Here is a 27,530-nt window from a genome sequence, read left to right as displayed (position 1 = left end):
CCAAATGAGTTTAAAATAAATTTATCTTTGAAATTACTCTCGATAATTTAAGGATGAATAAAATTTAACTATTGTTTTTTCTGTTTTATTTTCTTTTTAAGAAATGAAACTGCAATTTATGGTTTCGTTTCGAAATAAATGGTCCTTTTATAAGGGTACTTTGGGCCTGAGGCTAAGGCTGCTCCATTTCAATGTTGAATGGGTTAAATTTCTAGAAAATGGAGAAATTCAGTGGAGAAAAATGTGAATTCAAATCTTTGTTATCCGGCATATTTTTTTGGATTTGAATTTGCTTAACGCAAAAATAACATTATCACTTTTTAATCATAGATTAAATAATAACATGAATTTTCTTTTTAGAATTTTTTTAATCGAAAGTTCTTTCTAAGAAAATGAAATTTATTTTTGTAATTATATTTTACAAAAGGGTTTTTTTTTAAATTATTTTACAGAAATAAAGTCTTTTGAGAAAAAAATTGACATTATCTTCGAAAAATAAAAATCTTTCAACATAACATAATAACAATAAGTATGACACTTCCTATTGTGTAAATGCTCATTTCGTGACCGAACTATTTATTTGACACTGACATTCTCACCAAGCTTCGACTTGGACTTGCACTCGAACTAAGGAGATTCTGGACACTAGAGGGCTCTGTGTTGAGAACTAAACCTAGAATGTGTAATAGTTCTAAAAATCAGTATGGTGATAATTTTTCCAAAATGACATACTTATTGTAATTATAATTTTTTTTTACATGTGCAGGGACATGATACTAAATAAAAAAAAAATTATTGTTATTAGGTTACTTGTACTCAGTGGCGGCTTAAGAAGGCTGGGTCCCCGGGGCGGCAATGTTCTGTGACACCCCCAGGACCACGCAGAAGTTTTCACGGGTCCTTCGTTTAGAACCCCCCCCCCCCCTCACGCCCAAAAACATTCTTCAAGTTTAATCGTTCTGATTTGCACCCCCCCCCCCCTTCTCGAGCTTCTCCGGTGGCACCCCTGGATACCCTGATACCCGGGGCGGACCTCCTCCCTCGCCCCCCCTTACGCCGCCACTGCTTGTACTTTCAGCAAATGAATTAAAAAATATTTTTACGAAAAAATAAACTTTCCGGTATTCGGTAAATACTAATTTCTTGATATATTATTAATTGCATTTTTTATTATTAATTTGAAACAAAACCGAAGCAGACGACACTAAAAAGTAAAAAGGTATTATTTGATTGTAAATTTAGTTCCATAAATTCCTTTTGAAATATTTAAAATGTTTGTAAGACCCCGCAACGATGTCATTATAAAAATTACCGAACTAAACCCCGCAATGTTTATATTCTTTCCCGCTGAGGCGCTAGTGTAGGGGGAGGGGGGATGGGTCATTTAAAAGTTTAAATGCTTTAGCAAAGTTCCTCCCCTTTTCGCCAATAGATTAGATAACGGGGCGCTCGTAATATTTGCACGGCCGCTGCCAAACGTATTATTGCGGTTCTCGCCTGTTCTCCGGGACACATTAAGTTAGGCTTAGTAGGCATAAAAGCCCCGGGTCTGTCCCGAGCTCGAGACAAAACGCGGTTTTCCGTCCCTCTGGTGGCTATTCTAAGAACTTTATGGCGCGTTAACTGGTGTTCGACTACCATTTTATCGCCGTGATATTGAAGTAGGTGGATGCGCCCCCCCCCCCCCGCTCGATTTGGAAGCGGAGGGATAATGGGGTGGCGCACGCCCTAAGGGGGGGGGGAGAGGAAGAAAGGGTGGCCCCTCTCCGGGTGGTCGTAATTTTGGGGATTTTCGGGCACTCCAGTTTCTGGCACTTTTATTAGAGCAATAAGTTAATTATGAAAATTTATACCGTTTGCGTGAATTTATTGTTTGATAAAAGAATGGACTTGATAAAAAGGAGCTCCTGCCTACTGGTGCCCGTTTAATTGAGCACGACGGATTATCTTATTATAAAAGGCTTTTATCCTAAGTGAGCCATAAAGGCAGACGATGTTTTTATCTTGCCTACTATTATCTCATTTTCTTTATTGACCATCCCTGAAAGAAATTCTTTTGAACTTAATTTTTCTATAATTTTGTATTTTTAGCTTTCGATTTGGCGGAGTTTTTGTAATTAATCTCAGTTGACAGTGTTGAAGAGATTTCGTTCTAGAACGATGCGAGTACGTTAAATGAATCGCGGTAAGGTGTTCAGGGTGAAGTTAATTTACAGGCGTTTGTTGTGGTAGGGTCTGGCAATCACGTTTTTCTTGGTTTCCCTTTCCTAAAATCGTTCAGTTATAAATGCTCCGGTAGCCGTAATAAATTCTACATAAAGTGCCAAAAAATCAATCAACCAAATAACCGCCAGTATATAATCCCCCGTCGCGGTGTATTTTATTCGTGTCTTAGTAGAATAACTACCATCGAAATATCATTCCCTGGAAAAAATGCATTATCATTTAGTTCAGTCAGTAAGAAAACTACTAATTTTAGTAGAAAACGTACTAAGGAATAATACCGCGATAGTAGAAAAGCGGAGGAGGCGGATATTGAGCTGACGGCAGGGATTCGTAGAGGGTCTGAGGCGGCGAGTGGCCGCTCCCGCTCAGTAGAGTGCGCGGCGAGCGTTTTTGAGGGGGGAGGACAGGGAGGCGGGAATCGATTTTCGGTGGCGGGAGAGAAAAGCGAGCGAGCAAGAAAAGCGTCAGAGGTTCGTCTAGCTTCGTGTCGGCGGCTTCCAGAGGCTTGGAGCGGCTAAAGGCGGAAGAGACAACCCAAGGAAGCCATTAACCGGGAGAGCCGAGGAAGTGGCCATGTTGCCAAGATCCCTCCACCCCTGAATTCTACCAATTACGGGCAGTCCACCTTAAAAGGTAAGCCGTTTCTCACGTTCGGGGTCCGGCCGGCATATTGGAATGAGCTAGCCTACATTACGGGAGCGGTGGCTCAAAAGGTCCGACGGGGAAACACCCTGTATATTAAATATGATTAATTTGACACCACAGGTAGCTTCAATATTGATCCGAGGAAGGGGGATGGTAGAACTTCTTACGCTCCACCGCGCGTAATTATTATTACAGATTTGATTTATGGTGTAAATCGATTTCAAGGACCCTCTCCCGATATATGACAATTCCGTACGATTTTATATATTCGCTGTAGTTAAAATTTTCTAACATTCTTTATACGCTGACACGTCATATATTGTATATTATTTCGGATAAAAAATTATTTAGCCCAATAGTTATTTAGCCAAGTCAAACAAATAACAATTAATTTTGCTCCACTTTGACCTTCAAGTTAAATTAGTATTTTAACTAGCGCGTTATTTTTATCTGACTGCATGCTACTTTGAAAATGAATTTCATTTTCGCTTTGCAAGCGCTACAGTAATTCAAATTACATTAGAAGAGGATTAGCAACTCGACTGATCGGGACATTTTACGTCTAATGGGACATTTTACGTCTAATAACTTCCGGTAATGTTATGACTTAATTCTCGTCTATCCAAATATAAATTAATCGGAAGAACCCAACTATAGAGCTTAATCATCCTCTTCTATTTTAATGTTTTGTCAAAGCTAGAGTTGCTATTCCTCTTCTATATTTTCTATGGAATATAGGGGGCTCTGGGAGTGCTTTTAGAGTGCTAAATGAAATTCGGTAATAGGAAAAAGTTATCCTTCTATCTAATAATTTTCTTTTTAACCTTCACTTATACCGAGGGGCTAACCACTTCCCGATTACCGCGAGTACAGCGTTTGGTAGTGCTAAATCTGTAATCGATTACGTAATCACTTTAGTACAGTCAAAGCTACGGGCTTGTACACCGTTTACGGATAGTGGTCAGCCCTTCGATTTATACCCAAAATTCTGAAAATAACGCTCATAGTCTTATAAGTATCCCATTTTTAAAAAAATATATATATTTTACAGGGTAATTCGTAGTTCTATTTTTAATATTTAAATAATTTTTCATCAAATTAAATGTTTTGAGATACCTGGTTTTGGGACTAAAGTGGGGAATTGCCCATCATTTTCAGTTCTGTTAACGTTCTTTTTGAGAATATTACGAAGAAAAGATTTTCAAAAGTTAAAATCCTTTAAAATAAATTTTAGCTGGTTGGGAAAACGGGCATAGGTGTAATTTTAATTATTTTATCCCATAATATCAACTATTTCATCACACCGACAATAGATATTGCAATTTTAAACATAACTTTGAAACGGAATTTCAAAAAATTTTATTTTTCAAACTACGAGTCTACGATATTATTCGAAGGAATGAAAGACATCAACGATTAAAAGTACACTATAAGGCAAATTTATCGTTAAAATATTTTAATTGTTAAAACACTTCAACTAAAAAAGTCTAATTAGACTTGTAACTGCGTTTGAAAACGGCGGCGTACTCGCCACAAGCCGAAACATGTCGCGCTTTTTTTGTTAAAATATTTTAACAATCGTTGATGTCTTTCATTCCTTCGCGTAACTTTTACACTAGTTTGGAGTTGCACATTGCGTACAATATTATTATTATCAGCGATTGCGTATAACAAATTACAATTAAGATCTTTCGCGTTAGAAATAAGGTGTTATTTATTTCCATTTTGGCAAAAAGAATCCGTGCAATCTATAAATGTCAAAGCAAGCCGAAACGAGAAACAATAGGGTATGAAGAAGACAGGTGCCAATTCTCGAGTCGAAGTAGCGGATCTCCAAAACTAGATAAGTTATCCGTCTGCCAGCCCATCAAATGATTGGCATATTATGGCCTAAGCAAACGCTAAAAGGCAAATCTGTCCTTTGGCGCTGTTACACTTGGAAACGCAATCGGATCCGGCAATATCTAATCGGGCCCGTTTGTATTTGTACTGTCAGAATACGGTGGCAACTATTATTGGGCTTCGAGATAAGGCCTCGAGCTTCTATCGCGAGATTGCGTTGCCCACACGAGGAAGTATCGTACGTATCAATGAAAGCCTTTTCCGTTGATAATTAGCTGTTAATCGCTATCGCCCTTCGTTTAAGAATAGATGTAGCGGCTCTAAATGAGCTTTCGCCGAGCGCTGATATAGTAGCCGATAATTAACAGAAGTCGCGCGATAAATTTACTAAAGCTTACAACTAAAAAGGCTTTGCAATTTCTCACTTCGGACGACTAACGGAATCCCTATGGCGCCTAAATTATACTCAATATTGTCGTAAGATACGAACTATCACGAGCAAAATGCGATGCAAAATTCTTCATTTAGAAGCAGTGGCGGGGCGGAGGGCTTAGCACTTTCGCGTCGCAGCCGGAGGACCCGGGTTCCATCCAGGGTTGGACATAAGGATATTTTTTTATATGACTAGTGAGCCTCCTATCTTCATTTATTTTAGTAGTCTCTGACTAGTGGGGGTAAAAATGGGGGTATAATAACAAAATGGGCTGCCAACATTTTTCTTTACCCGTCTGAATTAAAATAGGAATTTATTATCACTCGAGTTAGGTGACATTGGCCGATCACAATTTTATTTAAATAAAATGGGATTGATGAATGGTGAATTTATGATAACGAAATATTCGCCATTATTTATTAATATTTTGGTATATTTTTGACTGGTCAACTTGACTAGTGAGCCCCCAGATTTCGAATAATTTTAGTAGTCAGAGCATTTATTTTAGTAGTCAAATGCCGTGACTAGTGCCTTATGTCCAACCCTGGTTCCATCCCCGCGTTGAGTTTACAAGTTCTCTCCCCACTGGTTAAAGGGGTTCTTCGGACTTGTAGAGGTTAACGGTAATAGTGAGTGTAGGGAGCTGTTGGCTCGCCTGGCATGAAGTGCTTGCCATAACTCTCTTACACGATATAGTCTGGCCACCTGATTTAAAAGGCATTAAACGTCGTTAGATGACTTGGGATAACAAGGAGACATCAATACAACAAATAATAAAGGGAATTTATTCAATGGGCAATCGTTTTGCCATGGCAACGAAAAATATTTTTGACAACAATAAATGGAAATTTTCCCATTGAAAATAACATGGGATTCTGACCGATTCCTAGGACCCCCCTGTGAAAAATTTTTACAAATTTAAAAATTTAGAAAATGCCCAAAATTTAAAAAATAGATAAAAATTAATAAAGAAAACATCAAAATTGATCAACTTTTGATCAATTTGAGATCAAAATCCCATGTTACTTTCAATGGGAAAATTTAATATTTTGTGTTGTCAAAAACATTTTTCGTTGCCATGGCAAAACGGACAATTGAATAAATTCCCTTTAGGATTTTTCATGATACACGAAGGTCTACCAATCCCCCGAGTTTGAACAAAATCGGTGGGTTACAATTCGGGATGTCTCCTTGTAAGTGTGGTACCTTGGTTATTATTATTATATTGAAACCGTCAGATGAATTTCAAAACTCCATATCCTTGAGGGACATTAGCAACGCGGGGCATTATTAACTATACTTGGTCAAGTGACCTTTTGAACTCTCGGGACACCGCCGCAGTTTCATTGACTCGATTATTGATGGAGGATAGCTCATATCGGGAACTAAGCTTCTGACTAATCTCTCCTGTCAATGAGGCTTTCCCGAGAATATAGCGCCACCTATCGCTCATTTTTGAGACCTTCAAAGGCAGAAGCAGTTACTACAGAAAAACCTTTTCCCTGATTCTAAGAAACTGCGTACGCAGTGATTACACTTTACCCCGAAAATGCGAACGTGTTCGCAGGCCTGACAGACAGACCCACAGACAGACACGGTGGTTGTATAACCCCTCCTAGGGTACAAAGTCCCCTCGGAGAGGTAAAAACGATATGAAACCGAAGGCTCCTTGTAAATTCTTCTTAAAACGTCGGGTCGCGCTCGTAAAAAAATATTTTTTATTTCAATAATTAGCCTAATATTATGATTAAAAACCTCTGGTTTGTAAACTTCTACAAGTAAACAGAATCCCTCCACTTCAGTTCCTTCTATTTTAGGAATAAAACTACAGCATTGATTTGCCCCAAATTGCTCGTGCTACGGAGGAGAAAAATTCGCCGAAAATTTCAGGATTTTGGGAAGCGAAAAAGGTCAGTTTCGGACACTTAGGCTTGGAAATTTGTTTCGACAATGACATTTTTGGAAAGAGAACGTCCTGGGCTTCAAAACAAGCCCGCATTCATTCGTTTTTATTACTATCGATTTTTCGTGCAACCAACACTTTAATATAATCGATGACGTTAACTGTCTATTTCGTTGATAGTTAAACCAATCGTAATTATCGTGATAAATTGCAATTTGAAATAACACGTCATTATTCTTACGCGTAAACAGAATGGATTACTCTCGAATTATTTCATAATGATTGAAACAAAATTGGATGTTATCGTACAACGTTTTTTTTTGTTGATAAATAGCCATAAAATACCGTGGTAAATGATTACCAGCTAGACCGTCTATTTAGATTCGCTGCTAAGTAAGATAAAACCTAAGTCGTTTCCGTGATGCGAACGATAAAATGAAATAATGGCACGCGAGACATTCGGACGAAACGGCGGCCACGGCTCAAAGGCAGAGCGCGACAGGGGGGATGACAACATTTTTGGCCCTTTAGAGATAATGACGTCACGTCATTCGGGTGAAATGTTGTTGGGCGCGTCCATGTTTAGTTCCCCCTTTAACCTCACCGGGGAGGCACGTAGGTAATGGCGGACACGCGGCAGAAAAGAGGGATAAAGAAACGAGCCCATACTTATGAACTTATTTTGAGGGATTGCCGAGACATATTTGGGCTAAAATTAAGGTTAATTTTTTGACAATAAGGAAAAAGCGTGAAGAATGCGAAGCTCGAATGAGTGACGACGAACCGTTTTCTGGATGGGCGCCCAATGAAGCGAGCGGTTCGGGGGGTGCCGTACAACTTGGGCGTTCCGCGGTGGAGAGTCATCAAGCGCAATCGGGCTTACCCTCCGCCGCCGCCGCTGCGAAAGCGAATTTTTCATTTCATTTAAAAAATGGGAGACGAGCGGTTGTGTTTATTTTGGGCACAATGTTCTTCCCTGTGCGCGATACCGGCGTCTTCTATATCGCTTTTCGGGGCAGCCGACGAAGCCCACTCCAGTCGCGACGCCGCGAAACTTGGTCACGCTATTTTAGCTACGGCTCCCATCTTTGATGTTTAAGACGTTTATCAGTCGCGCTTCTTCTAACTCGAAGCCCCCCCCCCCGCCACGCGGTGTCACTCTCATCTGGCACGGATGTCCGCGCCGAAAACCCCGAGCTCCACTAGGTCACGCGCCGCTGACTTCCCTGGCTGGCCACAACCGTCTCACTCACCCCCGACACGCTTCTAAAAACAAAGCCAGCATTGTAATTTAGTGTTAAAGCAACAGATGAGACTATTACCAGTCGAGCCATTCTATATACGCCTATATATAAGCGGGTGACCTTTCTAAACAACTTACTCCGGCGTATACGATATAATATTTACGAAGATGCTGAATAAAAGGTTTTGAGAGCCCGGGTCGCCCCCCGAGGAGATTATTTATAAACTTCTCAAGGGCGGTGCAAATAAATGATGATGGCAAAGAATGAGTTGAATAATTGTCGTTCGACATTCTTTCTCGGAGACCAATCCTTTGTTACCACTACCGCGTTCTTGAGGATTTGCGCTTAGGACCGTTGCTAACCGAAGTAGTATTAGATTCAATTCATTTTAAAAGGAGAAACTGTGAACCGACCCGGGTTAAGGGGGTTAATATGTAACCGGGCGCCAAGCTGGCTATCGTGTAAGGGGGTGCCAAAACACTCCTATCTTTAATGTCCAATTGTTCCTTCAACCAGTGATAATTTTGATTCTTCGTTCAATAGAATTTTAATTTTTCAGTTGTTCAGATTTCTATCTAAAACAATTTCTAGGTTTTCCAAAATTTATCGCAATATATCATATCTATGATATATACAGACCAAAATCGAACTTACGAAGGACGGACTAATGTTGTGGTTGGTAAATTAATCGATAGGTTATATAAAATTCTAAGTAAGACCGTACCAACGACGATATTAAACTATTGGTCTTTAATAACAAAAATACAAAGCTATTTTATAATTTTATTATTATTTAATTAATTGTATATAGGGGGGTGCCATTTTGAAACTTTTTAACCGGGCGCCATAAACCCTACGCCAGGGACTGTGAAAGAAAATTGGACGATTTGGAAGTTAAATTCATTCATTTTACCTCGTTTTATTTCGGAGTGGAAGTCCTAAAAACACGAATTGATCTTAGATCTCAAGCAAATGACCATTTGAATGTGTGAAAATTTTTCACATGCAGTGGACGTTTATGAAATCGGTATAATTGTATAACTGCAAATTTTTTATTACACACTAATTGTTGGTAACTGTGAGGAATGCCGAAAATTTCGGCCCAGAAATTATAAGTGGGTTGCCACATTGTCTGAAAATGCCTCCAAAATTCAGCCTAAAGTCGGTGAATATTAAGAACTAGTAAAAACGTCATGGAAAATGGAAAACGTTTATTAAAATTTAAGTTCAAAATGGTAAAACTTGGGTTTGAAATAAGTCAACGAAAAGCTCTGGAAATGGCTAGGGAAAACGTGGGAAAGTCAGGGATTTTGAATCTGAAAACATTGTGGCAACTCTGTTTTAATGGGAGAGCTCCTTGGTCGTGGGGCAAGGTCCTCGAATTTCTACCGGAGGGGTTCTATCCATTGGGTTCTCCGTATCTCGACCACGTCGCCAGTCTGTAAATATTTTCGGTATAAGTTTTGTTAATAAAAAAAAGGTTTTATTTAAGTCCACTCGCATACCAGGGCAACAATATAAATTGGAAAACTTGAAAATCAGAATGGAACGAGTTTTTATATCATTTTAGCGTATTTAAGGAGCGGAACGAGGTTTTACATTGGTTTCTTTTAAAAGAAAACGAAACCATTTTTGGATTTTCATTCTGAACATTCTCTAGCGCGGAAAATATTTCTAGAAAGCGATAGAAATCAGTTAGAAACGGCGCTGAGGGGAAAAAAATCTTTCATAAAGCTAGAAGGCAACGTGACCCAGATACACAAATACATTTCGCGAATATTCGGAGCCGTAGTCACACCACACGCCATATCGGGTAATGGAACCACGCATTGGCCCGATATGAAGGAAAAAAAAATCATTTTTTCCCACCTTCTGTCTCTTGTCACCGAGGTCCAAGTACCTGGCTCTCTTCAAAAACCAGCTAAATATACCGAGTATAAAGGCGAGGGAAAGACAAGGAGAAAAAATAATGTAACGGAATATTCGGATGAGCTTTCGACCTTGGTCGTTTCCAACCCCCCAAAAAAAAGTTTTTATAGTCTTAAAATCGTCTGACGGGAATTTCGAATTCGCAATATTTTACTCGTCTAGTTCAAAGATAAGGGCAGCGACTTTCGGCAGTATGTGGAAAAAGCGACTCGTAACACCCACCCCTCGCCTCGTCTTTGGTACGTGTAGGGGAGAAGGAAATTTAATATAAGATTGTCTGACTAGAGATTAAAGAAAACGTTCGAGGGAAAGTTTTTTTTCGCACGGCACTATGTCGTCTTTGTCTCGGATGAGAAAGGTTTCGCGTTTCGTTTCTAACCTCAATTCTAAGTTTATGCAAAACTGTGTAGAATCGCTTTTAGAGTCGTAGGAAGAAGGAATTTGCAGAGGCCTATTATCCATTTACGTGTTACGCGGGAAAATTGCATTCAGTGACCTAGTGCGCTAGGACTGTTCAAAACAACAACTGCAGAAACGCTTAGACCTTGGATTAACAATAGTAGTGCCTACCTGGATATATCACTTGGAAAAAATCTGACCAGCAAATGGATTTTGCGACAGCAGCGCCGCTTCGGCGAAGTTAACGGAGAATTTCCGAAACTCCCGTAACACGTAGCCTTCTACAAGGCAGAACCCGTAACAAACACTTAGCAAATGCACGCGGAACGATAGAGTGATATATCCAGGTAGGCACTACTATTGTTAATCCAAGCTTAGACCACGCCTACTCTTATGGGAAGTTTGCTCCTGATTTTTTTACTTTTGGTGTAATCTTTGTAAACGCGTTTAATAAAATAAAATAAATTAATAAAATATAATAAGCGTTATGCCCATTGAATTTTAAATAATATTATCCCCGTTTTGAGTGCTCGTGAATTGATTTACCGTAGAAATAATTTAATTTTAAAAGGAGCTGCCAGTGACAATAATAGAAATCACAAGGCGGGATTACGCGCAGATCCAGCCAAAATGAAGCAAAATGTATACGGCGCGACCCTCATCGCTTTATTTTTATTCGATCAAAAATTCGAAGAGATGGAATTCTGAAATCGTCAATCACATTTCAGCGGGTCGTCGTCGCGCGGAATTGGACATTTTTCGAGGGCCATATATCTCCTCGGCGCCCTCGTTATAATCCGACGCAGCCAGAAGCGCCGGGGACATCTCCAATCGTCACTGACATCCGAGAATTCCAAATATTTCTATGGCGTCTTATTATAAGAATTCATACGTGTAGTAGTTGACATTTTCTATAGCTAAAAATCGTACGACGATATATAGAACAATAGTGAGAAATATAGCGCCCTCTAGATGACCCGATGGCGGAGAAACTTCGCACCCTGGTGTACAATCCAAGAATCTGCACTCGAACTTCCGGAGTTAGCAGTTCAACTGATGTAGACGCTGCTGGGAGTTGATTCGAGATGGTAAAATAGTTGAAGAAAAATTATTTATCGCAGCCATTGACACGTATATTCGGTCTGTCTTTTACTGGATAATTGAAAGACGTCCCTAATTTAAGAAAATTTATTTCCGTCAATACAAACAAGCCGGCAAAAGCTAAGAGTTAAAAAATATGGGTAATTTTCATGACAACCATAATCAATTTTCCGTGAGAAGAGTTACTGATCTATACCAATCAAGGACGAGGACGAGACCTTTGGGAAATCGAGGTCGCATCGGATGATATGTCGCAACTACGTATTTTGTATCTTTAGTATTAGCAAAGCAAATAGGTAACTGAATATTTCCCTCGTAAGATATATCTTACATACTTCTGGTCAAACTTACCATTTCATAACGCGGAGAGCAAAGTTAATGTTCTTCAAAAGCTAATTGAGCACGGTGGTAACCTTTTATCGTGTTCGCAACATGATCGTCAATATGGAAACGTAAATTCGCGTAGAAAAGATTTGATGACGTCACTCGTAGACTAAGAATTGGCAGCACTTTTGCTAATATTAATAAAAAAATTTAGCGAAAATAGTACGTGCGCGGCTGTGGAAGGATATCAATCATCGTTAAAGTAAACAAAGCCGTACAGCGATAGAACACGTCTGTTACACGCGCCAAAGCCAGATTTCGATCTGAACGCGCCGAGTTTTGTTGTTGCAAATTTCTTTATCGCATTACGCCTGTAGAAAGTGTACTCGAGTTTTCGAACAAGGATTCGATCCCTCGCTAATTAAATTTTTGTCGCGAAACATTATGGTAATTAACGAATCAATTGTTGGGAACCCGGACGAGGGATCGGCGGCCCAGTTTTGCAACGCACTGGTCATTAAAATTCTGCAAATGAAGAAGTGGATAACGACCATTAATCCACTTCACGCGGCTCTTTAAGTGGAGGGGCAACGTCGGGGGTTACGGCGTGCGGAAGGCCCAAATTGCAATAATTACTCTTTAAAGCCCCGATGACCATCAGTCATAAGGGTCATTACGACCAGCAAAGTCTGGACCCCGCCCTCTTCAGTACGACCGAGTAACTAACTGACTGGGATTCAAGGAGAAAAGCCTATGCGAGCGAGGATTAAATGAGGAACAAAGGTTTCGTCAAAGTTACGTACAACACGAGCATAAATGTGTTATAAAAGTATAATTCGGATACTTTTCGCTTGTTCTGGAGCAAAAGCTTTACATATTTTACGTTTGTTCTGGTGTTGAGAATTGCACTACGCTGTGAACTATTGGTCAAGGTCAGAGTATTTTGACTACACTCCTCCTCAAAAGGAGGTGTCAAGAGTAACATTTACTTATCCAGAATTTGTCTGCTAAAATGGCCACAGGCAACCCTTTTGGAAAAACGTTTTTATCCCCACCGCAGAATCGAAGTAAAATGACGTCATATAGGGTAACTTTTCTTACCAGGGGCGTACGGAACGGGTCGCTCCCAGAACAAGCGAAACATTTCCACCTATATTGTTGGCGAATTTTCATTATAAACAAATTTCTACAACACACGTTCTAATTTTGAAATCAAAAGATATGAAGTGTCATTGTATTAGTTTCCAATTCATCTAACACTATTGCTATTATTTAAATGGTATGAAATTTGGGTTCCATTTAAAGTACTAACGTAACACAGGACTCTGTTATTGAAGGAAGGACGTTTTTGTGGCATATGCAATAAGCGCTAACAAATATAATATTTATGTTCCGCAATAACACCTTGTTTCTATAGTAATTCCGTGTTTTTCTATCGAATGTCATTAGGTGTAATGCGTTTTATTGATTTTCTAAGAAAATAGATCATTAAATTTCAGCCGCAAAGCCTAATAGCTTTTGTAATATGCAAAATCTCAAAATGCGAATACAGTATACAATTTTTTATAGTCATATTGCTTCGATATTTCACTATTCTTAATGCCAAACAAAATTCACGTGAGAAATCGTCTAAAAACGTAACGATTACGTGAGGTTGCGAAAAGAGCGCGGTCGTTCAAAGATCTCATTACTCCCGAATTGGGCAGTAGCCGAGAGAACACATCAACAAGCGACATCAAGAAAAACTATGAAATCGATTTGAAACGGGTGAGCCCCCACCTTTTGGACCCCTCTTTGCGAATCAAGGTTCGGCATTTGTCGTTGTAAAAAGAAGCCGATTAGGCGATCAACGCCTCTCTGTGGCAGCGTGCATCGTCTTACGAGCCAGAATGTTGTCGGTGACATTAAAGAAAGGGAAATGATCAAACAATAAGAGAGCGTGTGCTAAACGATTAACTTCGAACAACCGCCCTCGACCGACTCGGGATTTCATTATTTGCTATATATCCGCGCTAAATTAGATTTCTCGTGTACTCTCGGTCTTTTTAAACGACCCGTTTTCACATTTAATACTTCATAATTTGAAAGATTGGTATATACACGCTTTTTTGCGTTGTCGATCGTTAAAATGAACAAAGACGTAATATTAAATCCAATTAACTGTTAGTGATTGTTAGACCGCGATAAAATCAATGTCAATTTACCGTAGCACAAACCCGCATCCAAAAGGGGTACTAAGCTTTGGTGGCAGGATTGGCAAACAAACGGTAAAAATTGGTTTTGGCCGGGACATAAAAACAAAACAGGCAAAAACCGAAAAAAATGGAAAAAACACTTTTCAGGCTAAATTGAACATTTATATATCTATTGAGTTACTGATGAATAGAATAGAAGAATATAACTACTTTTATTATTTATTTTTTATGGAATTTTCCCACTAGATGTGGAAAAAACCATGGAAATATGTTTTTCCACACGGTTTTTAACAGCAAAACAACAGGTGGAAAAAGCTGCGAAAATTGTTTTTATTTTCCATCCGGTTTTTTTCACCCTTGGCAAAATCGTGCCAACCCTGCTTGGTGGTAAGAAATGTCACCACTTTTGATTTAAATTAATGTGAAATTAATTTAAAATAAATTTAATTAGGTTATGATTGTTAATCAACAAAACACGATATTTCATTTAAAATAATTCAAAGTCTTTGTATTATCCTTTGAGATCGCTGTGAAAATTTATGTTAATTCTCAGTATAAAACGGATCAGTTTAAACAAATCGTTCGGAGGAGGAAAAACGACTCCCTAATTAAAAACTTTCCAATTAAGCCATTTGAGGTATTGGAAGGAATAAAAGAGAAGCAATTTGACCAAATTATCTGCCAACGCCCCCTCTCCCCAAACACTTACACCATCCCCCGATTTCGAGCCCTTTTTCGATGGTTGTCGAGGTGATGAATTCGGCGGAGCGACATCTATCGGGGAAAAGCGAAAAATATTCGAGAAAGGTCGAAAACGGAGCTATGATTCGGAGAGGGACATGATGAACGAGCCAAATTACCAAAGAGACGAAATTTCAGTTCTCGAGTACTCTCGCGGAGGAGGGAGGAATCCAATTGGAATCGGAACAGCCGATAACATCGGAAACCATTTGTCAAAAATTCCTCCCATTCGTAGCTTTTACGAAATTCAACTGGCTTCGAGAGACAAGCCTCCGCGTGATATTCGGATTCGCGCGTTTAAAATGGAACTTTAATTCGGTTAAGGGAACGATGACGGACATCCTTCGGTTTCGCGAATGCGAGACTCGCGCTTATGATTACCCGTAATTGCGTCAAAGCTGCTCTTTCCAGAGCTGATAACTATACATTTTTGTACGTTCTAAGCTACAGGGATGATTAAATTGACAGCTTTTAAAATTCAATTTGGGCGTGAAAATACCTCTACATGTTATGGTCAAAAAGCACGCAAAGAAGGCTGTGTGCCCAAGACATGTACCTGTAGTGTCGCGCGCTAAAACGTCATTTCAAAATCCGTCAATTAGCGAATAAGTAGATTAGTCCATTATGAAAAGGGATAATAAAGCTAGACCCTTAACAAATTTGAAGAAATTTAAAAACTTACTAATAGCTCGTACCGATAGGTCTCGGCTTTCTTTTTGAAATTTTTAATATTTAGGGTTAGTTTCTCTATTCGGTGTTATAGTCGCGAGCCAGATTTCCCGCACGGTACTGACGAGTCCCAAATAAGACGAAACCGGTCTACCGTTGGAATTTTTGGATATTTTATTTAATTTAATTTAGTTTTTCACTCGAAGACCTATTTGGTCCGAGTTACGCGTCTTTGTTTGCTCGAAGACCTATCGGTACGAGCTATTAGTAAGTTTTTAAATTTCTTCAAATTTGTTTAGGGTTTAGCTTTATTATCCCTTTTCATAATGGACTAATCTACTTATTCGCTAATTTTATCATCCTTTACAATGCAGTCCATAGGTGGTTCCTTTTAACTATAAGCTACGGGGAAATGTGAAAAATTAAACTAAATCCATCCTTCTGTAGTGAACATCTTTTACCCCCCTTTCTACCACATTTTAAAGAAATGTTAAGAAAAGGAGTTTAGGGATTACAATACCTGATTTTATTCAAGATAGTTTGACCTCAGTTCCAAGTTTATATACAGCGTGTAAACAAAAAACTATCCAGTTCTCATAAGTGAAAATTTGATTTTAGTACGGATTTGAAATTTTAGGGACATATAGATCGTGTAGGGAAACGGAAATTTCCATGACCTTGAAACATGTCTTCAAGGTCATTCGAAATTTATCTCGAGAACCATTAAAGATACAAAGTTGGTTTCAATTAGAAAAGTGTTCCCCGTCACATTTTAAGTCAATATAGCTTTGACCGTTTCTCAAAATCATTGGTTCTCGAGATAAACTTCGAATGACCTTGAACCATGAGTTGAAGGTCAGCCGTGTTTCCAAATTCTAAAGACCCCTTACCAGATGAGAATGTCTAGCAAATTTTTATACTCTAGCATTAGTACATTTCGAGTTATTAGCCGTTCAACCTGGTCTCTAGTAACATTATTTTCATCACAATCTTCTTGCTTTGTCTAAAATCCCTCGACTGGTTACTTGTCAAATTAGGTATGTTGAAAGCCATTTAAACCTAAAATTTGATGGGGAACACTTTTCTAATTGAAACCAACTTTGTATCTCTAATGGTTCTTGAGATAAATTGTAAATGACCTTGACCACGTGGTTCAAGTTAATTAAAATTTTCCGTTTCAAATCTCCCCCTGCACGAACTACGTGATCTAAAAATTTCAAATCCGTACTAAAATTAAATTTTGACTTATTAGCACTGGATAGTTTTTTTGTTTACCGTGTATAAAGTTTAATCAAGCCATGATTGCTAAATAGGGTGGATTTATTATCTGTGTCTGCGTACCATGAGGATAGTATTTTTAGCCTCATTCCTTCATAGAAGGAAAAGATAATGTTATTTTCCACGTTGTCGTTGTCGTTGCTGGTGAATACACCGCGCGCCACTTGCTCCGTTTGGGTTCCCGCGAAACGTCGATTTATCCTCAATGGCAATCGATAGAAATGTAATTGATACGTCGTTCGAGTAGTATTAGTTTCCTCTATCTAGGCATAACCCTTCCAGTTCCGCGCCGCTGTTAATAAACAAAGAGGGATTTTGTCCCCCAAAATAAAAATGCAACTGATCCCAAGCGAAAGGTAAATTTATCCTCAACGGAAATTGATAGATTTTTAATTGATTGTTCGATTGGTATTAGTTCCCACTATTCAACCATGATATTGTCTCAGTTTGGTCAAAATATCAGTGGGGTAGCAAGGGGTTGGGGGGACGGCACTTTTTACAGGAATGTATTGAAAGGGGTCTAGGCTAATTCGGTGTGGGCACTTTCGCTGCCGGCAATTTTGGTGTAGCTGTTTCGGTGCATTGGTCGTTTCGGTACGCAGGTCGTTTCGGTGCAAATAAATATAGATAAATTATTAATAATAATAAATAAAAATACATAAAAATGAATAAAAATAATACAAATTTATTGTATACATTGCCAATACGTCTTGTCTCCTAGTTTCCTTTCTTTAACGTATTCATGGTTATCGATTACTAACTTTACACCCCCACGCTTACTTTTAAGGAACACTGCCATAGCTAAAATAAATTGAAATTGGAGAATCTCGATATTTATATTCTACTATTTACTTTTTTTTAAACGCAAAAATGTTTACTTTTTAATTATTTTATTTTATTTTAATTGCCTACGCTATCTCGATATTTATATTGCGTTTATTTTTAATTATTTTATTTTTACGCACCGAAATGGCCTACGCACCGAAATGACCGGCACCGAAAGGTACCACACCGAAATAGCCTAAAAGGGGTGGAAAACCGCCCTCGGTATAATTGGTCCTTTAAAATTTCCGAGACCTCTAGGGCAAGAAATGATATGATACATCAATTGATAAGGGGAGCTGAAGCACCCGTAATCGCCATAGCAATTTGGACAATCGGGACCCATAAAATTCAACGGTTAGGGCCAAATTTGCAAATGTTACATAAATCGATATAAAATATCGAGCTTTCGCTCGAAAAACTTTTCTTAAGGGGTAAGAATACAGTAAAAACCTCTGTTTCGTTTAAGCTGAACGTTTCGGTTTTAACAATTACATAATTGAATTATATTTTTATTATTAGGCTAAACCTTCCTTTAGTGCTTAAAATAATTTTTATAATTATAATATTAATAGTTAACGAGATATAAGGTCCTAACTAAAGGGTAGTTTGGGCGCTTGCCCAATTTGTTTAGCTTCGGGGGTCCGAATTAAAACGTAATAACGTAATTACTTTTAAATTTAAAATCGTCAAAATTATTTTAAGCACTAAACAAGAGGCTGTTCTACACATAAATATTAATTTTATAAGTTAAAATACAAAATTAAAAGAGTGCATCTTGAAATAGCGCGAAAGTAGACAATGGCCACTGTAGTCTTCCCCCTTAAGTGTTACATAACAATAGGCGATATTATAAAGTCAGATATGCTTGCTCAACTTGTTAAAATGGGATAATGAAATAGTACAGTTAAAGCCTACGGATGAATTCATAGGCTCTTTGGTGGGAAAGCTAATGGAAGCATAGTGGAAGGCAGCCTTTCCCATCAAAACAAGAAGGCCACGTTACTTTATTATATCGCCTATTGCGAGGACAACCTGGGTCGTCCCATTACGCGGTAAAGTGGGCATCTTTATTTTCATGCATGTGGACAAGGATGTTATTAATATGGCCTGTTCCATAGTGACCAATATTAAAAACTAAAAAACTATAAGACTAACAAAGTCTTAATCTACATAAAATAAGGACACGAAATAGGCCCTTCAATAAAACATCTTCCAGAAAATGGCCAAGAACTAATATATCCGAGAGTCAGGACCTGCTAGTTATTTTTTATTTGGTGCTTATTGAAATAATGGAAATTTTTAATCTTTACGGTATGCTATATAAGAGTTCCCTTTTAACCAAACAGCTTTTTTTGACATATTAAGGCACCAAATAAACAGTAACTTGCAGGTCCTGGCTCTCGGATAAAATGGCGATTTCCTTGAAAACGTTTTATTGAAGCGCTTACTACTCTTTTCCAAACGTATACCTACAACAGAGAGTAATTTTAACGAGAAGAAGTTTCTTTCTTATTGAAATTAACAGTTTTTCGGTTTCCCCTTCCATAGAAAAATGGTAGAGGTTAACGGTAATAGTAAGTGTAGGGAGCTGTTGGCTCGCGTGGCGTGAAAGGCTTGCTACCACCCTCCCACGCGGTACAACCCAACCACCTGAATTAATGGCATTAAAAGTCGCTAGATGACTTGGGTATTATTATTATATTGAAACCGTCTTATTGTCTAATCGATGGCTATTAAACTGGTTTTTAACTGAGTATAGTTGGATTTGTCCATTAGTTTTCGTGACAAATCCAACGTTTTTGAGGATAAACCGTTAAGGCTATATTTAAAAAGCCGGAAATAAATTCGTAAACACATTTAACATTTCGTTTTTGTTTGTTCCGAGGAAACTATAAGCCAGCATTTTGTCAAAAAATCCTCTAGCTGGCAAAGAGAGCTTAGCAGTCTTTATCGTCCACTTAGTCCAAATGACCGGCACATTTTCCGCTTCCGCGAATCTTTTTGGTTTGGACATTCGTGCAAATGGCCAGTACAGGGGCGACGCGGAAAGGGGTGGGGTTGTAAAGGCGAAATTGGGTTGGCCACGAATTAGCGGATTTGAGTTATGGGCTACTTGTTGTCTGGCCGCTGTCCGGGGACATCTTACTAATGCCTTTGATTTTACGGGCGACGGTCACGCCATACCTCCGGAGCGGCCGACTGGAAAACTCCCTTCTAAATTAACGGTAATTTCTCGAAACGGCTCTTCGCAGACGACGCTTAATATTTCGCCATTAAAGCTCTATGACACTGAAAAGCTTCATTGCCCCTGCAATGTCCTCTTCCTCGCGCGTCTATATTTATAATTATTTTCCTGCGCGCCGCATTCGGGGATTTAGCGAAACAAAGAACGACGCTTCGACGCGCCATTTCGACAAATATCGCGTCCTCTAGCGACAATTAAAAGAGACTCCGAAATAGACGCGTCCGAACGATCGGTATGTAGCGCCAATTGTACCGACAAGAAAATTTTATCTTCGTAAAATTACTTGTATACGATTACGTATGGACAGATGGCGTTGCGACATTCATTTTAAGTCTACGGTTCGATAAAATTAAATAAATCACTGACTTAATTAGCCGCCAGATACGTGCGCGATTTATCGTTCGTTTATTTGTCAATCCCTTAATACGCGAAGAAGGTACCCAAAGTCCTTGCTGTGACCACACGTTTTTTCCAGCTAGGAGCAACAAACACAGCACCCCACACAAGGAGAACGCAACCCGTCAAAAGTCGTGCATTTTCTCGCGTACAATTTTCATTGGTTAGACGCTTTAGCGCCTGCTGCCGTCGGAAGGGGAAAATTGGGAAATTGTCTTCCTCCCCGCCCGTAAAACATAATGGTTCGTCCAATGAAATTTGTACACAACACTGCGTTAGCGTGTTTAAAGGCTAGCTGCGTTCTGATGGTTGGCAAAAAACCGGCTTTTTTTAAATTTAAAAATCCAGTATGGTTAAAACCGATTGTAACCGGTGGCCGGGGGTCGGACACTTGCCATAAATTTGTACGGGATTTCGGGATTTCGTAGAGATTTTGGCGATTTTATCATTACTTTTTGAAGTGATTTTGGGATTTCAATTTTAATTTACTATAGAGAGAGTTTAAAGATTTTGCGATTTTAGACAAAGTGTACGGGATTTTGGTAAATGTCCGACCCCTCGCCGGTGGCTTAAACCTGTTAAAACCATTAATAAAAAATGCTCAAATTGCCCGATTTCAAAATTACGTTTTTGCGAGTGAAAGTACCTTTACATTGTGAGGTATAGCAGACTTACTTGCCTGCTTTTATACCCTAACACGGCGGCGTATTTTCACGCGCAAAATGAATTTGAAGATCCCCTAATTGCTTATATCTAGTTCTCATTACTTGCGACAAAAAGTGAAGGTTAAGTTTTAGTTTTTTCAATATTTCTAATTAATTTATCAATTTATTTTTAATTAAAAAAAAGTGGTTTTAACCATGGACTTTATTTGGTGGTTAAATCTGGCTTAAACCAGGCTCTTGCCAACCCTGGCGTTCTCCTTGCGTTTGTTACTCCTAGTTTCCAGTGACTAAATGCAGAATGCGCCATTTTCTTTCCATATCTTTGGGAACTGTATAAAACATAGTTACGACATTATTATTCTTAGGCGGCCAATTGGTGGCACTTGCTCTTGTTGAGCGCGGAGAAGCGTTGATTGGTCGGTTTCATCTGGTTAGTTATTGCTGGCTGTTTCTTTTGGCGACGATCATTTTTAGCAATTACGCGAGTACACGCCACTATATTTATTCCCCGAAGAAAGGGTCAAAAAGAGTCGTAAATCAGTTGGCCTTTTTTGCGAGAATAGGGCAAAAATAATTCGTTTCCGCGTCGACATTGTTTTTATTCCAACAGCGCCCGTAAAGTAAGCCGGGGTCTTTACCCCGGCAGCCATGGCTCTTCATTTCTCAACGGTGATTCATGGGATAATCCCGGCTGGCCCACCCTCTCGTTGTACCGAAGAAGAGGGAACAGTTTCTCGTAGATTTATTTAGCGTTTGTATTTGAAGAAGGCCATGTGTTTAAAGTTAGCCCGATTTAACGCGAAGTTAAACAAATAGTAAATTAACGGTAATAATGACATCGTTTCGATTTTGACAGCTCACTTGGCGAACGACGGGCGCCGCGCGTTTCTTCAAAAGAATTCTCTTTTCGACTTTACGGTGAAACTTTGTAAATAGAATAGTTTTATTCTTAGCAAATATTTCGCGGTCAATCTTTTAACATTTGTTTCATTTTCCGCCTTTGGAATGTTTCGAACTTTTAACAGGCGTGAAAGTTCTCGAAAGAGGAAGCGAATTCTCCGGAGAAAATGACTGGGAAAATGCCACCAGATTTTAGCTCTTTCTTTATGGAAGACCCCTTCAATTTTTCAAGTTTCCCTCTACAGTGGCGCCAAAATATTTTAAAGCCAAAGGCAAGAGCGGCCAGAGCTGCAAACGTTGGTGTTCCACACCAAATACCTGAGGTTATATTCCCTTTAACAGGGTTGGCACACGTCACGGAAATCAGGGAAAAGTCAGGGAATTTTAAGAATTTATAAAAAGTCAGGGAATTTTAAGAATTTATAAAAAGTCAGGGAATTTTAAGAATTTATAAAAAGTCAGGGAATTTTAAGAATTTATAAAAAGTCAGGGAATTTTAAGAATTTATAAAAAGTCAGGGAATTTTAAGAATTTATAAAAAGTCAGGGAATTTTAAGAATTTATAAAAAGTCAGGGAATTTTAAGAATTTATAAAAAGTCAGGGAATTTTAAGAATTTATAAAAAGTCAGGGAATTTTAAGAATTTATAAAAAGTCAGGGAATTTTAAGAATTTATAAAAAGTCAGGGAATTTTAAGAATTTATAAAAAGTCAGGGAATTTTAAGAATTTATAAAAAGTCAGGGAATTTTAAGAATTTATAAAAAGTCAGGGAATTTTAAGAATTTATAAAAAGTCAGGGAATTTTAAGAATTTATAAAAAGTCAGGGAATTTTAAGAATTTATAAAAAGTCAGGGAATTTTAAGAATTTATAAAAAGTCAGGGAATTTTAAGAATTTATAAAAAGTCAGGGAATTTTAAGAATTTATAAAAAGTCAGGGAATTTTAAGAATTTATAAAAAGTCAGGGAATTTTAAGAATTTATAAAAAGTCAGGGAATTTTAAGAATTTATAAAAAGTCAGGGAATTTTAAGAATTTATAAAAAGTCAGGGAATTTTAAGAATTTATAAAAAGTCAGGGAATTTTAAGAATTTATAAAAAGTCAGGGAATTTTAAGAATTTATAAAAAGTTAGGGAATTCGATCTCTTGACACTTCTTGAAGGTAATTTTACTATAGATCTTTGACAAATTCTTTGATTATCATTTATTTCCTTCAAAGTTGGCTAATTTTTTCAACATTGCAATAACGTTTTTACTGAAATATAAGTCCATTTAAAATTATTAACTTCTTATAAACGTAAGATATAAAGTAAAAATTTTGGCCTTAAAAAGTCAGGGAAAATCTCTTAAAATAGTCAGGGAATTTGAATCTGAAAATTTTGTGGCAACCCTGTTTAAGAAATATTTCGGTTTATTGATGGAGTAGAAAGTTACGAGTTGATCATTGTCTTTATTATTTAATAGAATAATTATTTTATCTTGCATTTTGTAAAGATTAAATATTATTTCTGTACATTCATATTAGAGAAATTCTTTCCTGTGGAAAAAGTTGTTCAATTGCTAAACAAACCGTTGGACAGATGACGGCAACAATCGTGATTAAAAACTTAATCTTTTTTTAATCATATTTGAAACAAAGCCACAGATTAGCTATTCTAAAAACAAAATCACCAAAGAATAAATTTGAACTTCCGAGGGAAATTGAAAAAGAAATATATAAGCCAACAGGGAGGGGGATTAAGAACTAAAAACAACATTCCATCAAGCCGTTAGATTTTGCTAAAGAAGACAAATATTTCTCCGTACATTTTATCCCTTAAAACAAACAGCCCTTTGATTGGCAGATATAAATGGCCGCAGTCAAAGCGCGATATTTATAAGCAAAATGCGCTTTTCGGGTAAGAAGGCAGCCACTAAAAAAATCTCCGTCGAGGATTATAGCGAGACCCGGAATGTTTAGAAGGCTCAATCATCCGTTGCGGATTTTGCACTTAAGAAGCGACGTCAAACTAAGATGCTAAAAATCCTTAGCAGAACCGGGATTCCCCGCTAGATACCAGCCGCGTTTCCAGGATATATTATTCCCTCCGTTTGCCAAACCGCCGTTGCTATCTGGGTGGCGAATCGTATACGGAACATCAATCCCTTTTCTTTTACAGTTTAAAAATAGAAAACCACCCTTAAAAGAGAAGAGAGTTAGAAATTTAATCATCTTAACCCTTTTTTGTCATTAAATAACGCGTGTTTTTTTCTGTCGTTCAATTTATTAAACAGAACGGTCGGAAACGTCCACTGGCAGTCGTTTGGGTAAACATTGAAATGAAATCGCTCTCGTGTTTATAGATTTGGCGTGTAAAGGGTTGATGATTGATTGGAGAAGTGGGCCGGATAGTTTCCAGACGGCCCACTGCAACGCGGTTTATTCCATTTACCGAAAAAAAAAACACTAAACGTAATCAAGGATTTCCCAGGGAAGGCGCGAGTTATCGTATATTTGATCGTCGGATGCATTAGTAAAAACCAAATCAATCTCGAGAGATAGCGAATAACCGAATTTTCAACTCGCAGAGTTACCCCGTTGACTTTATCAGCCATCATTAGGTTCATTAACAAAAACACGAGCGTCTGTGAGAGAGATATTTTTAAGCCAACCTAAAATAAGAAGCTTTATCTCCAGTTCCTGCTATTCGTCTCCAAACCATTTCTTTATATTGTCTACCAAATCTTTATAACAGTGAATCGCTGTAATCTAAATTGAGATCGCGAGTTACGATAACAGTTTTACGTTGACTAAAAGTTATATTTAATTACGTGAATTATTTTTTGCGGGGTTATTCTTCGCGACCTCAACCAGTGATGTCACGTATTTTCGTTTTTATTTCAAAATAACGTTTCTTAATTTTGAGCCGAAAATAATATAATTTTTTTTTAAATGAAGCTACAGATGGCTCAGCTATAAAGAATTATAAGACCATAGTTTTAATATAACTAAGATTTAATTGCTAAGCCTGTGATTTAAAATCAATATTCCAGTTTTTTAGGCTCTTGATATAAAGCTGAATAACTTAACTTGTTAGATGAAAATTTGTTTTCTCAGTATAATTAGGTACTAAATACAATTGACTCAAACTACATAGTAATTTTTTCAAAGTTTAAATAAATGCATTATTAATGAAATTTGCTTAAGTGTTTCGTCTGCAAAATCTAGAGAAAATATCAAATCGGAAAAAACGATGGAATAAGAGAGTTTTAATAACCGCAATTCCATCTATCGGCTTTAAAAGTATCTATTTGTATGGTAATTTTTGAAATAAATGGAAACCTAAGCCGACGTCACTGGTCACTGAGGTCATGATGACGTATGACGTCCAAGTTTTTCGCCCTATTGGGCTAACTTACTAATTCGGTCAACTCATAAGCCAAAAACAGGGAGAGTTATACTTATTATTTTCGCCTAGAATCAGAAATGCTTGTTTTCAATATTCGCAACCGAAAACTATCGCTACGCCCCCTTTAGTTGGTCATTGATAGGTAGCGGCTAAAGCAGACGCTATTACTTTTCCTCATCGTTATTCGTAAATTTGACATTCTAAATAATGATACTAGCATTTTAATATAATTTTTGCATCATTTTCGTATATTTTGATAAGTATATTTAAGAAAACGTTCTTCTGACTTTTTAATTTGTCTGTAACAGATGCTAGATCATAGGCGCAACCTCGGAGAAACTAGCACCGTTACGCCACCTAGACTCGTTTCGGTCGCGAATTACTTCACTTAAAGGTGTAAAATGCAAAAATTACACTGCGTAGGGATATGGTATGATAACGTACCCTACTTAACAGCGAAATATAAAACGTATGACTGTTTTTTGGGAAATGATGAGAAACCCGACTTTTTGAAGCAGTTAATCTAAAATCAACTGAGAGCTCCGAATGGTTTTCGGTTATAACTCTGTCAAAACCCAATATACAATAGCGCGCGCAAATTGTAGGTTTTCGATCCGGCGAAAAGTTACGAATTTTTCTATCGTTCCTTTCGACCATGTACGCGAAAGGAAAAGGAAATAATTTTCAACGCTAAGTGAGTCGGGGAGCGTTCATTTGTCAAGCTCTGTCTGTTTGCGTCCACTCCTCTTCCCCGGGAATATTTCGGGTCACGATATCGGCCAAAGAAGAGATTCTATAATGGGACGAGATCGATATGTTTTTCCTATTGTATGGCTAAAAAACCCCAATCGTTAGTGGAGAGGAGAGAACATGTCAGTTCCATAAATAGAGAGAAGAGAGGCCTCTCTCGCTGCCGGTTTTATCCACCTTTAACAAGCGTCGCCATGGTAACCCTCCTTCTCCCAGAAGGAGGCGATTTCGACGACTGGAGGGAGGGTGGAAGTAAGCGGCAGGGGGCAGCAAAACGGAGATTCTAATGAGAGCCCCAAGAATGCTTTTGATCTTTCGCCTCGCCAACAAACAAAATACGAGAACTCGTTTCATTTGACTCTTCTTCGGCGTTCACTGACGTTTCCTTGGCTCACTCGCTTCTCCATTCCGCGTAATTTCGACGTTATTTGTCAGCGTAAAGTATATTACGCCGACTCTAGCGCTTCTGACAAATTGGCAGCACCGACTTAACTTCGAACCGGGTTTGCAACCGGATGAAATAGCGGATATGAAAGGGGGGAAATTGCCAGATTAAGTTGACGCGGGCGTGGAAGTAGGTACGTGGAGGAATCAGGGGTAGCCGAAAACGCTTTGGAGAATTAGCATGCTGGGGAAAAACGACTTTTCTTCCTAATTGGACTAAAAACCACTAGGACGCTTTTCCCGGCGATGTCAGCCTTGGCCACGTGGGGGCGCCTCTTCCATTAAACTATCCACCGCGACAGTGCTTAAAAAGACATATTTTACGCCCCTTAACGTCCATGACTTATAGGCGAAACGAACCCAGAATTGGAACTAAGTATACAATTTTAAGACTTTTCCAGTTATTCAGTTTCTCGGTTTTGCGCTTGTTGCATCCTTCTTCCAGGGGCTAGTAGGCCACACTTTGAAGCTCTCTGCCGCTCTTTTAACTCATCGCAGGAAAATGGGGGAAAAAACAGGCATACTTCTCAACACACCCCCTACAACTCCTTAAATTTTTTGCATAACCTTCTGAAACACCCGGTATTCTCAACCGAATAAAATCAATATTTTAAGTCTAAATCGCAGTTTATCACGTCGCATTAATCGATCTTAGGATCAGTTGTAAGTTCTTTTAGCAGTGATAAATATGAAAATTGCTGAGATTAAACTGAGCTACTTGAACTGTCGTGGAAGATAAGACGTTTTCGTTCCACATTTAATGATAAAGTCTTTTACGCTGAAAAGGGCGCTACACAACACTAAAGGGCATTCTCGCTTCCATTTAACAACGGCGCGCGACGCACGCTCGGCGGCACGTGTTAATTAGAACGCGCCCCCTCTCCTTAGCGCCGTGTAGCGCCATCTGTCAAATTTTCAGTCGAACCTATTTTTCAAAAATCATACGAACAATCCCCCAAAAAAACATTGATCGTAAATAGGGTGAG

General features: G+C 38.4%; 1 protein-coding gene across 2 annotated transcripts in view; it reads left to right on the top strand.

Annotated features, from left to right (window-relative positions):
* Positions 1–2,689: 2,689 nt before the first annotated feature.
* The window catches only part of LOC149947524 (frizzled-5-like), a 55,209-nt gene continuing 30,368 nt past the window's right edge, over positions 2,690–27,530 (top strand). The window contains exon 1 of one of the 2 annotated variants that reach the window (XM_090171474.1): positions 2,690–2,859. The gene's annotated coding sequence lies outside the window, so the exon portion shown is untranslated. Of the gene's footprint in view, positions 2,860–13,764; positions 13,814–27,530 lie in introns of those variants that run through there. The other variant, XM_090171475.1, reaches the window with a different exon arrangement.

The sequence above is a fragment of the Leiobunum rupestre genome, chromosome 4 (assembly GCF_980474605.1).
Source record: "Leiobunum rupestre chromosome 4, qqLeiRupe1.1.hap1, whole genome shotgun sequence".
Taxonomy (NCBI): domain Eukaryota; kingdom Metazoa; phylum Arthropoda; class Arachnida; order Opiliones; family Sclerosomatidae; genus Leiobunum; species Leiobunum rupestre.
Note: the sequence above shows the minus strand (reverse complement) of the source record. Positions and strands in the feature narration are given on the sequence as shown.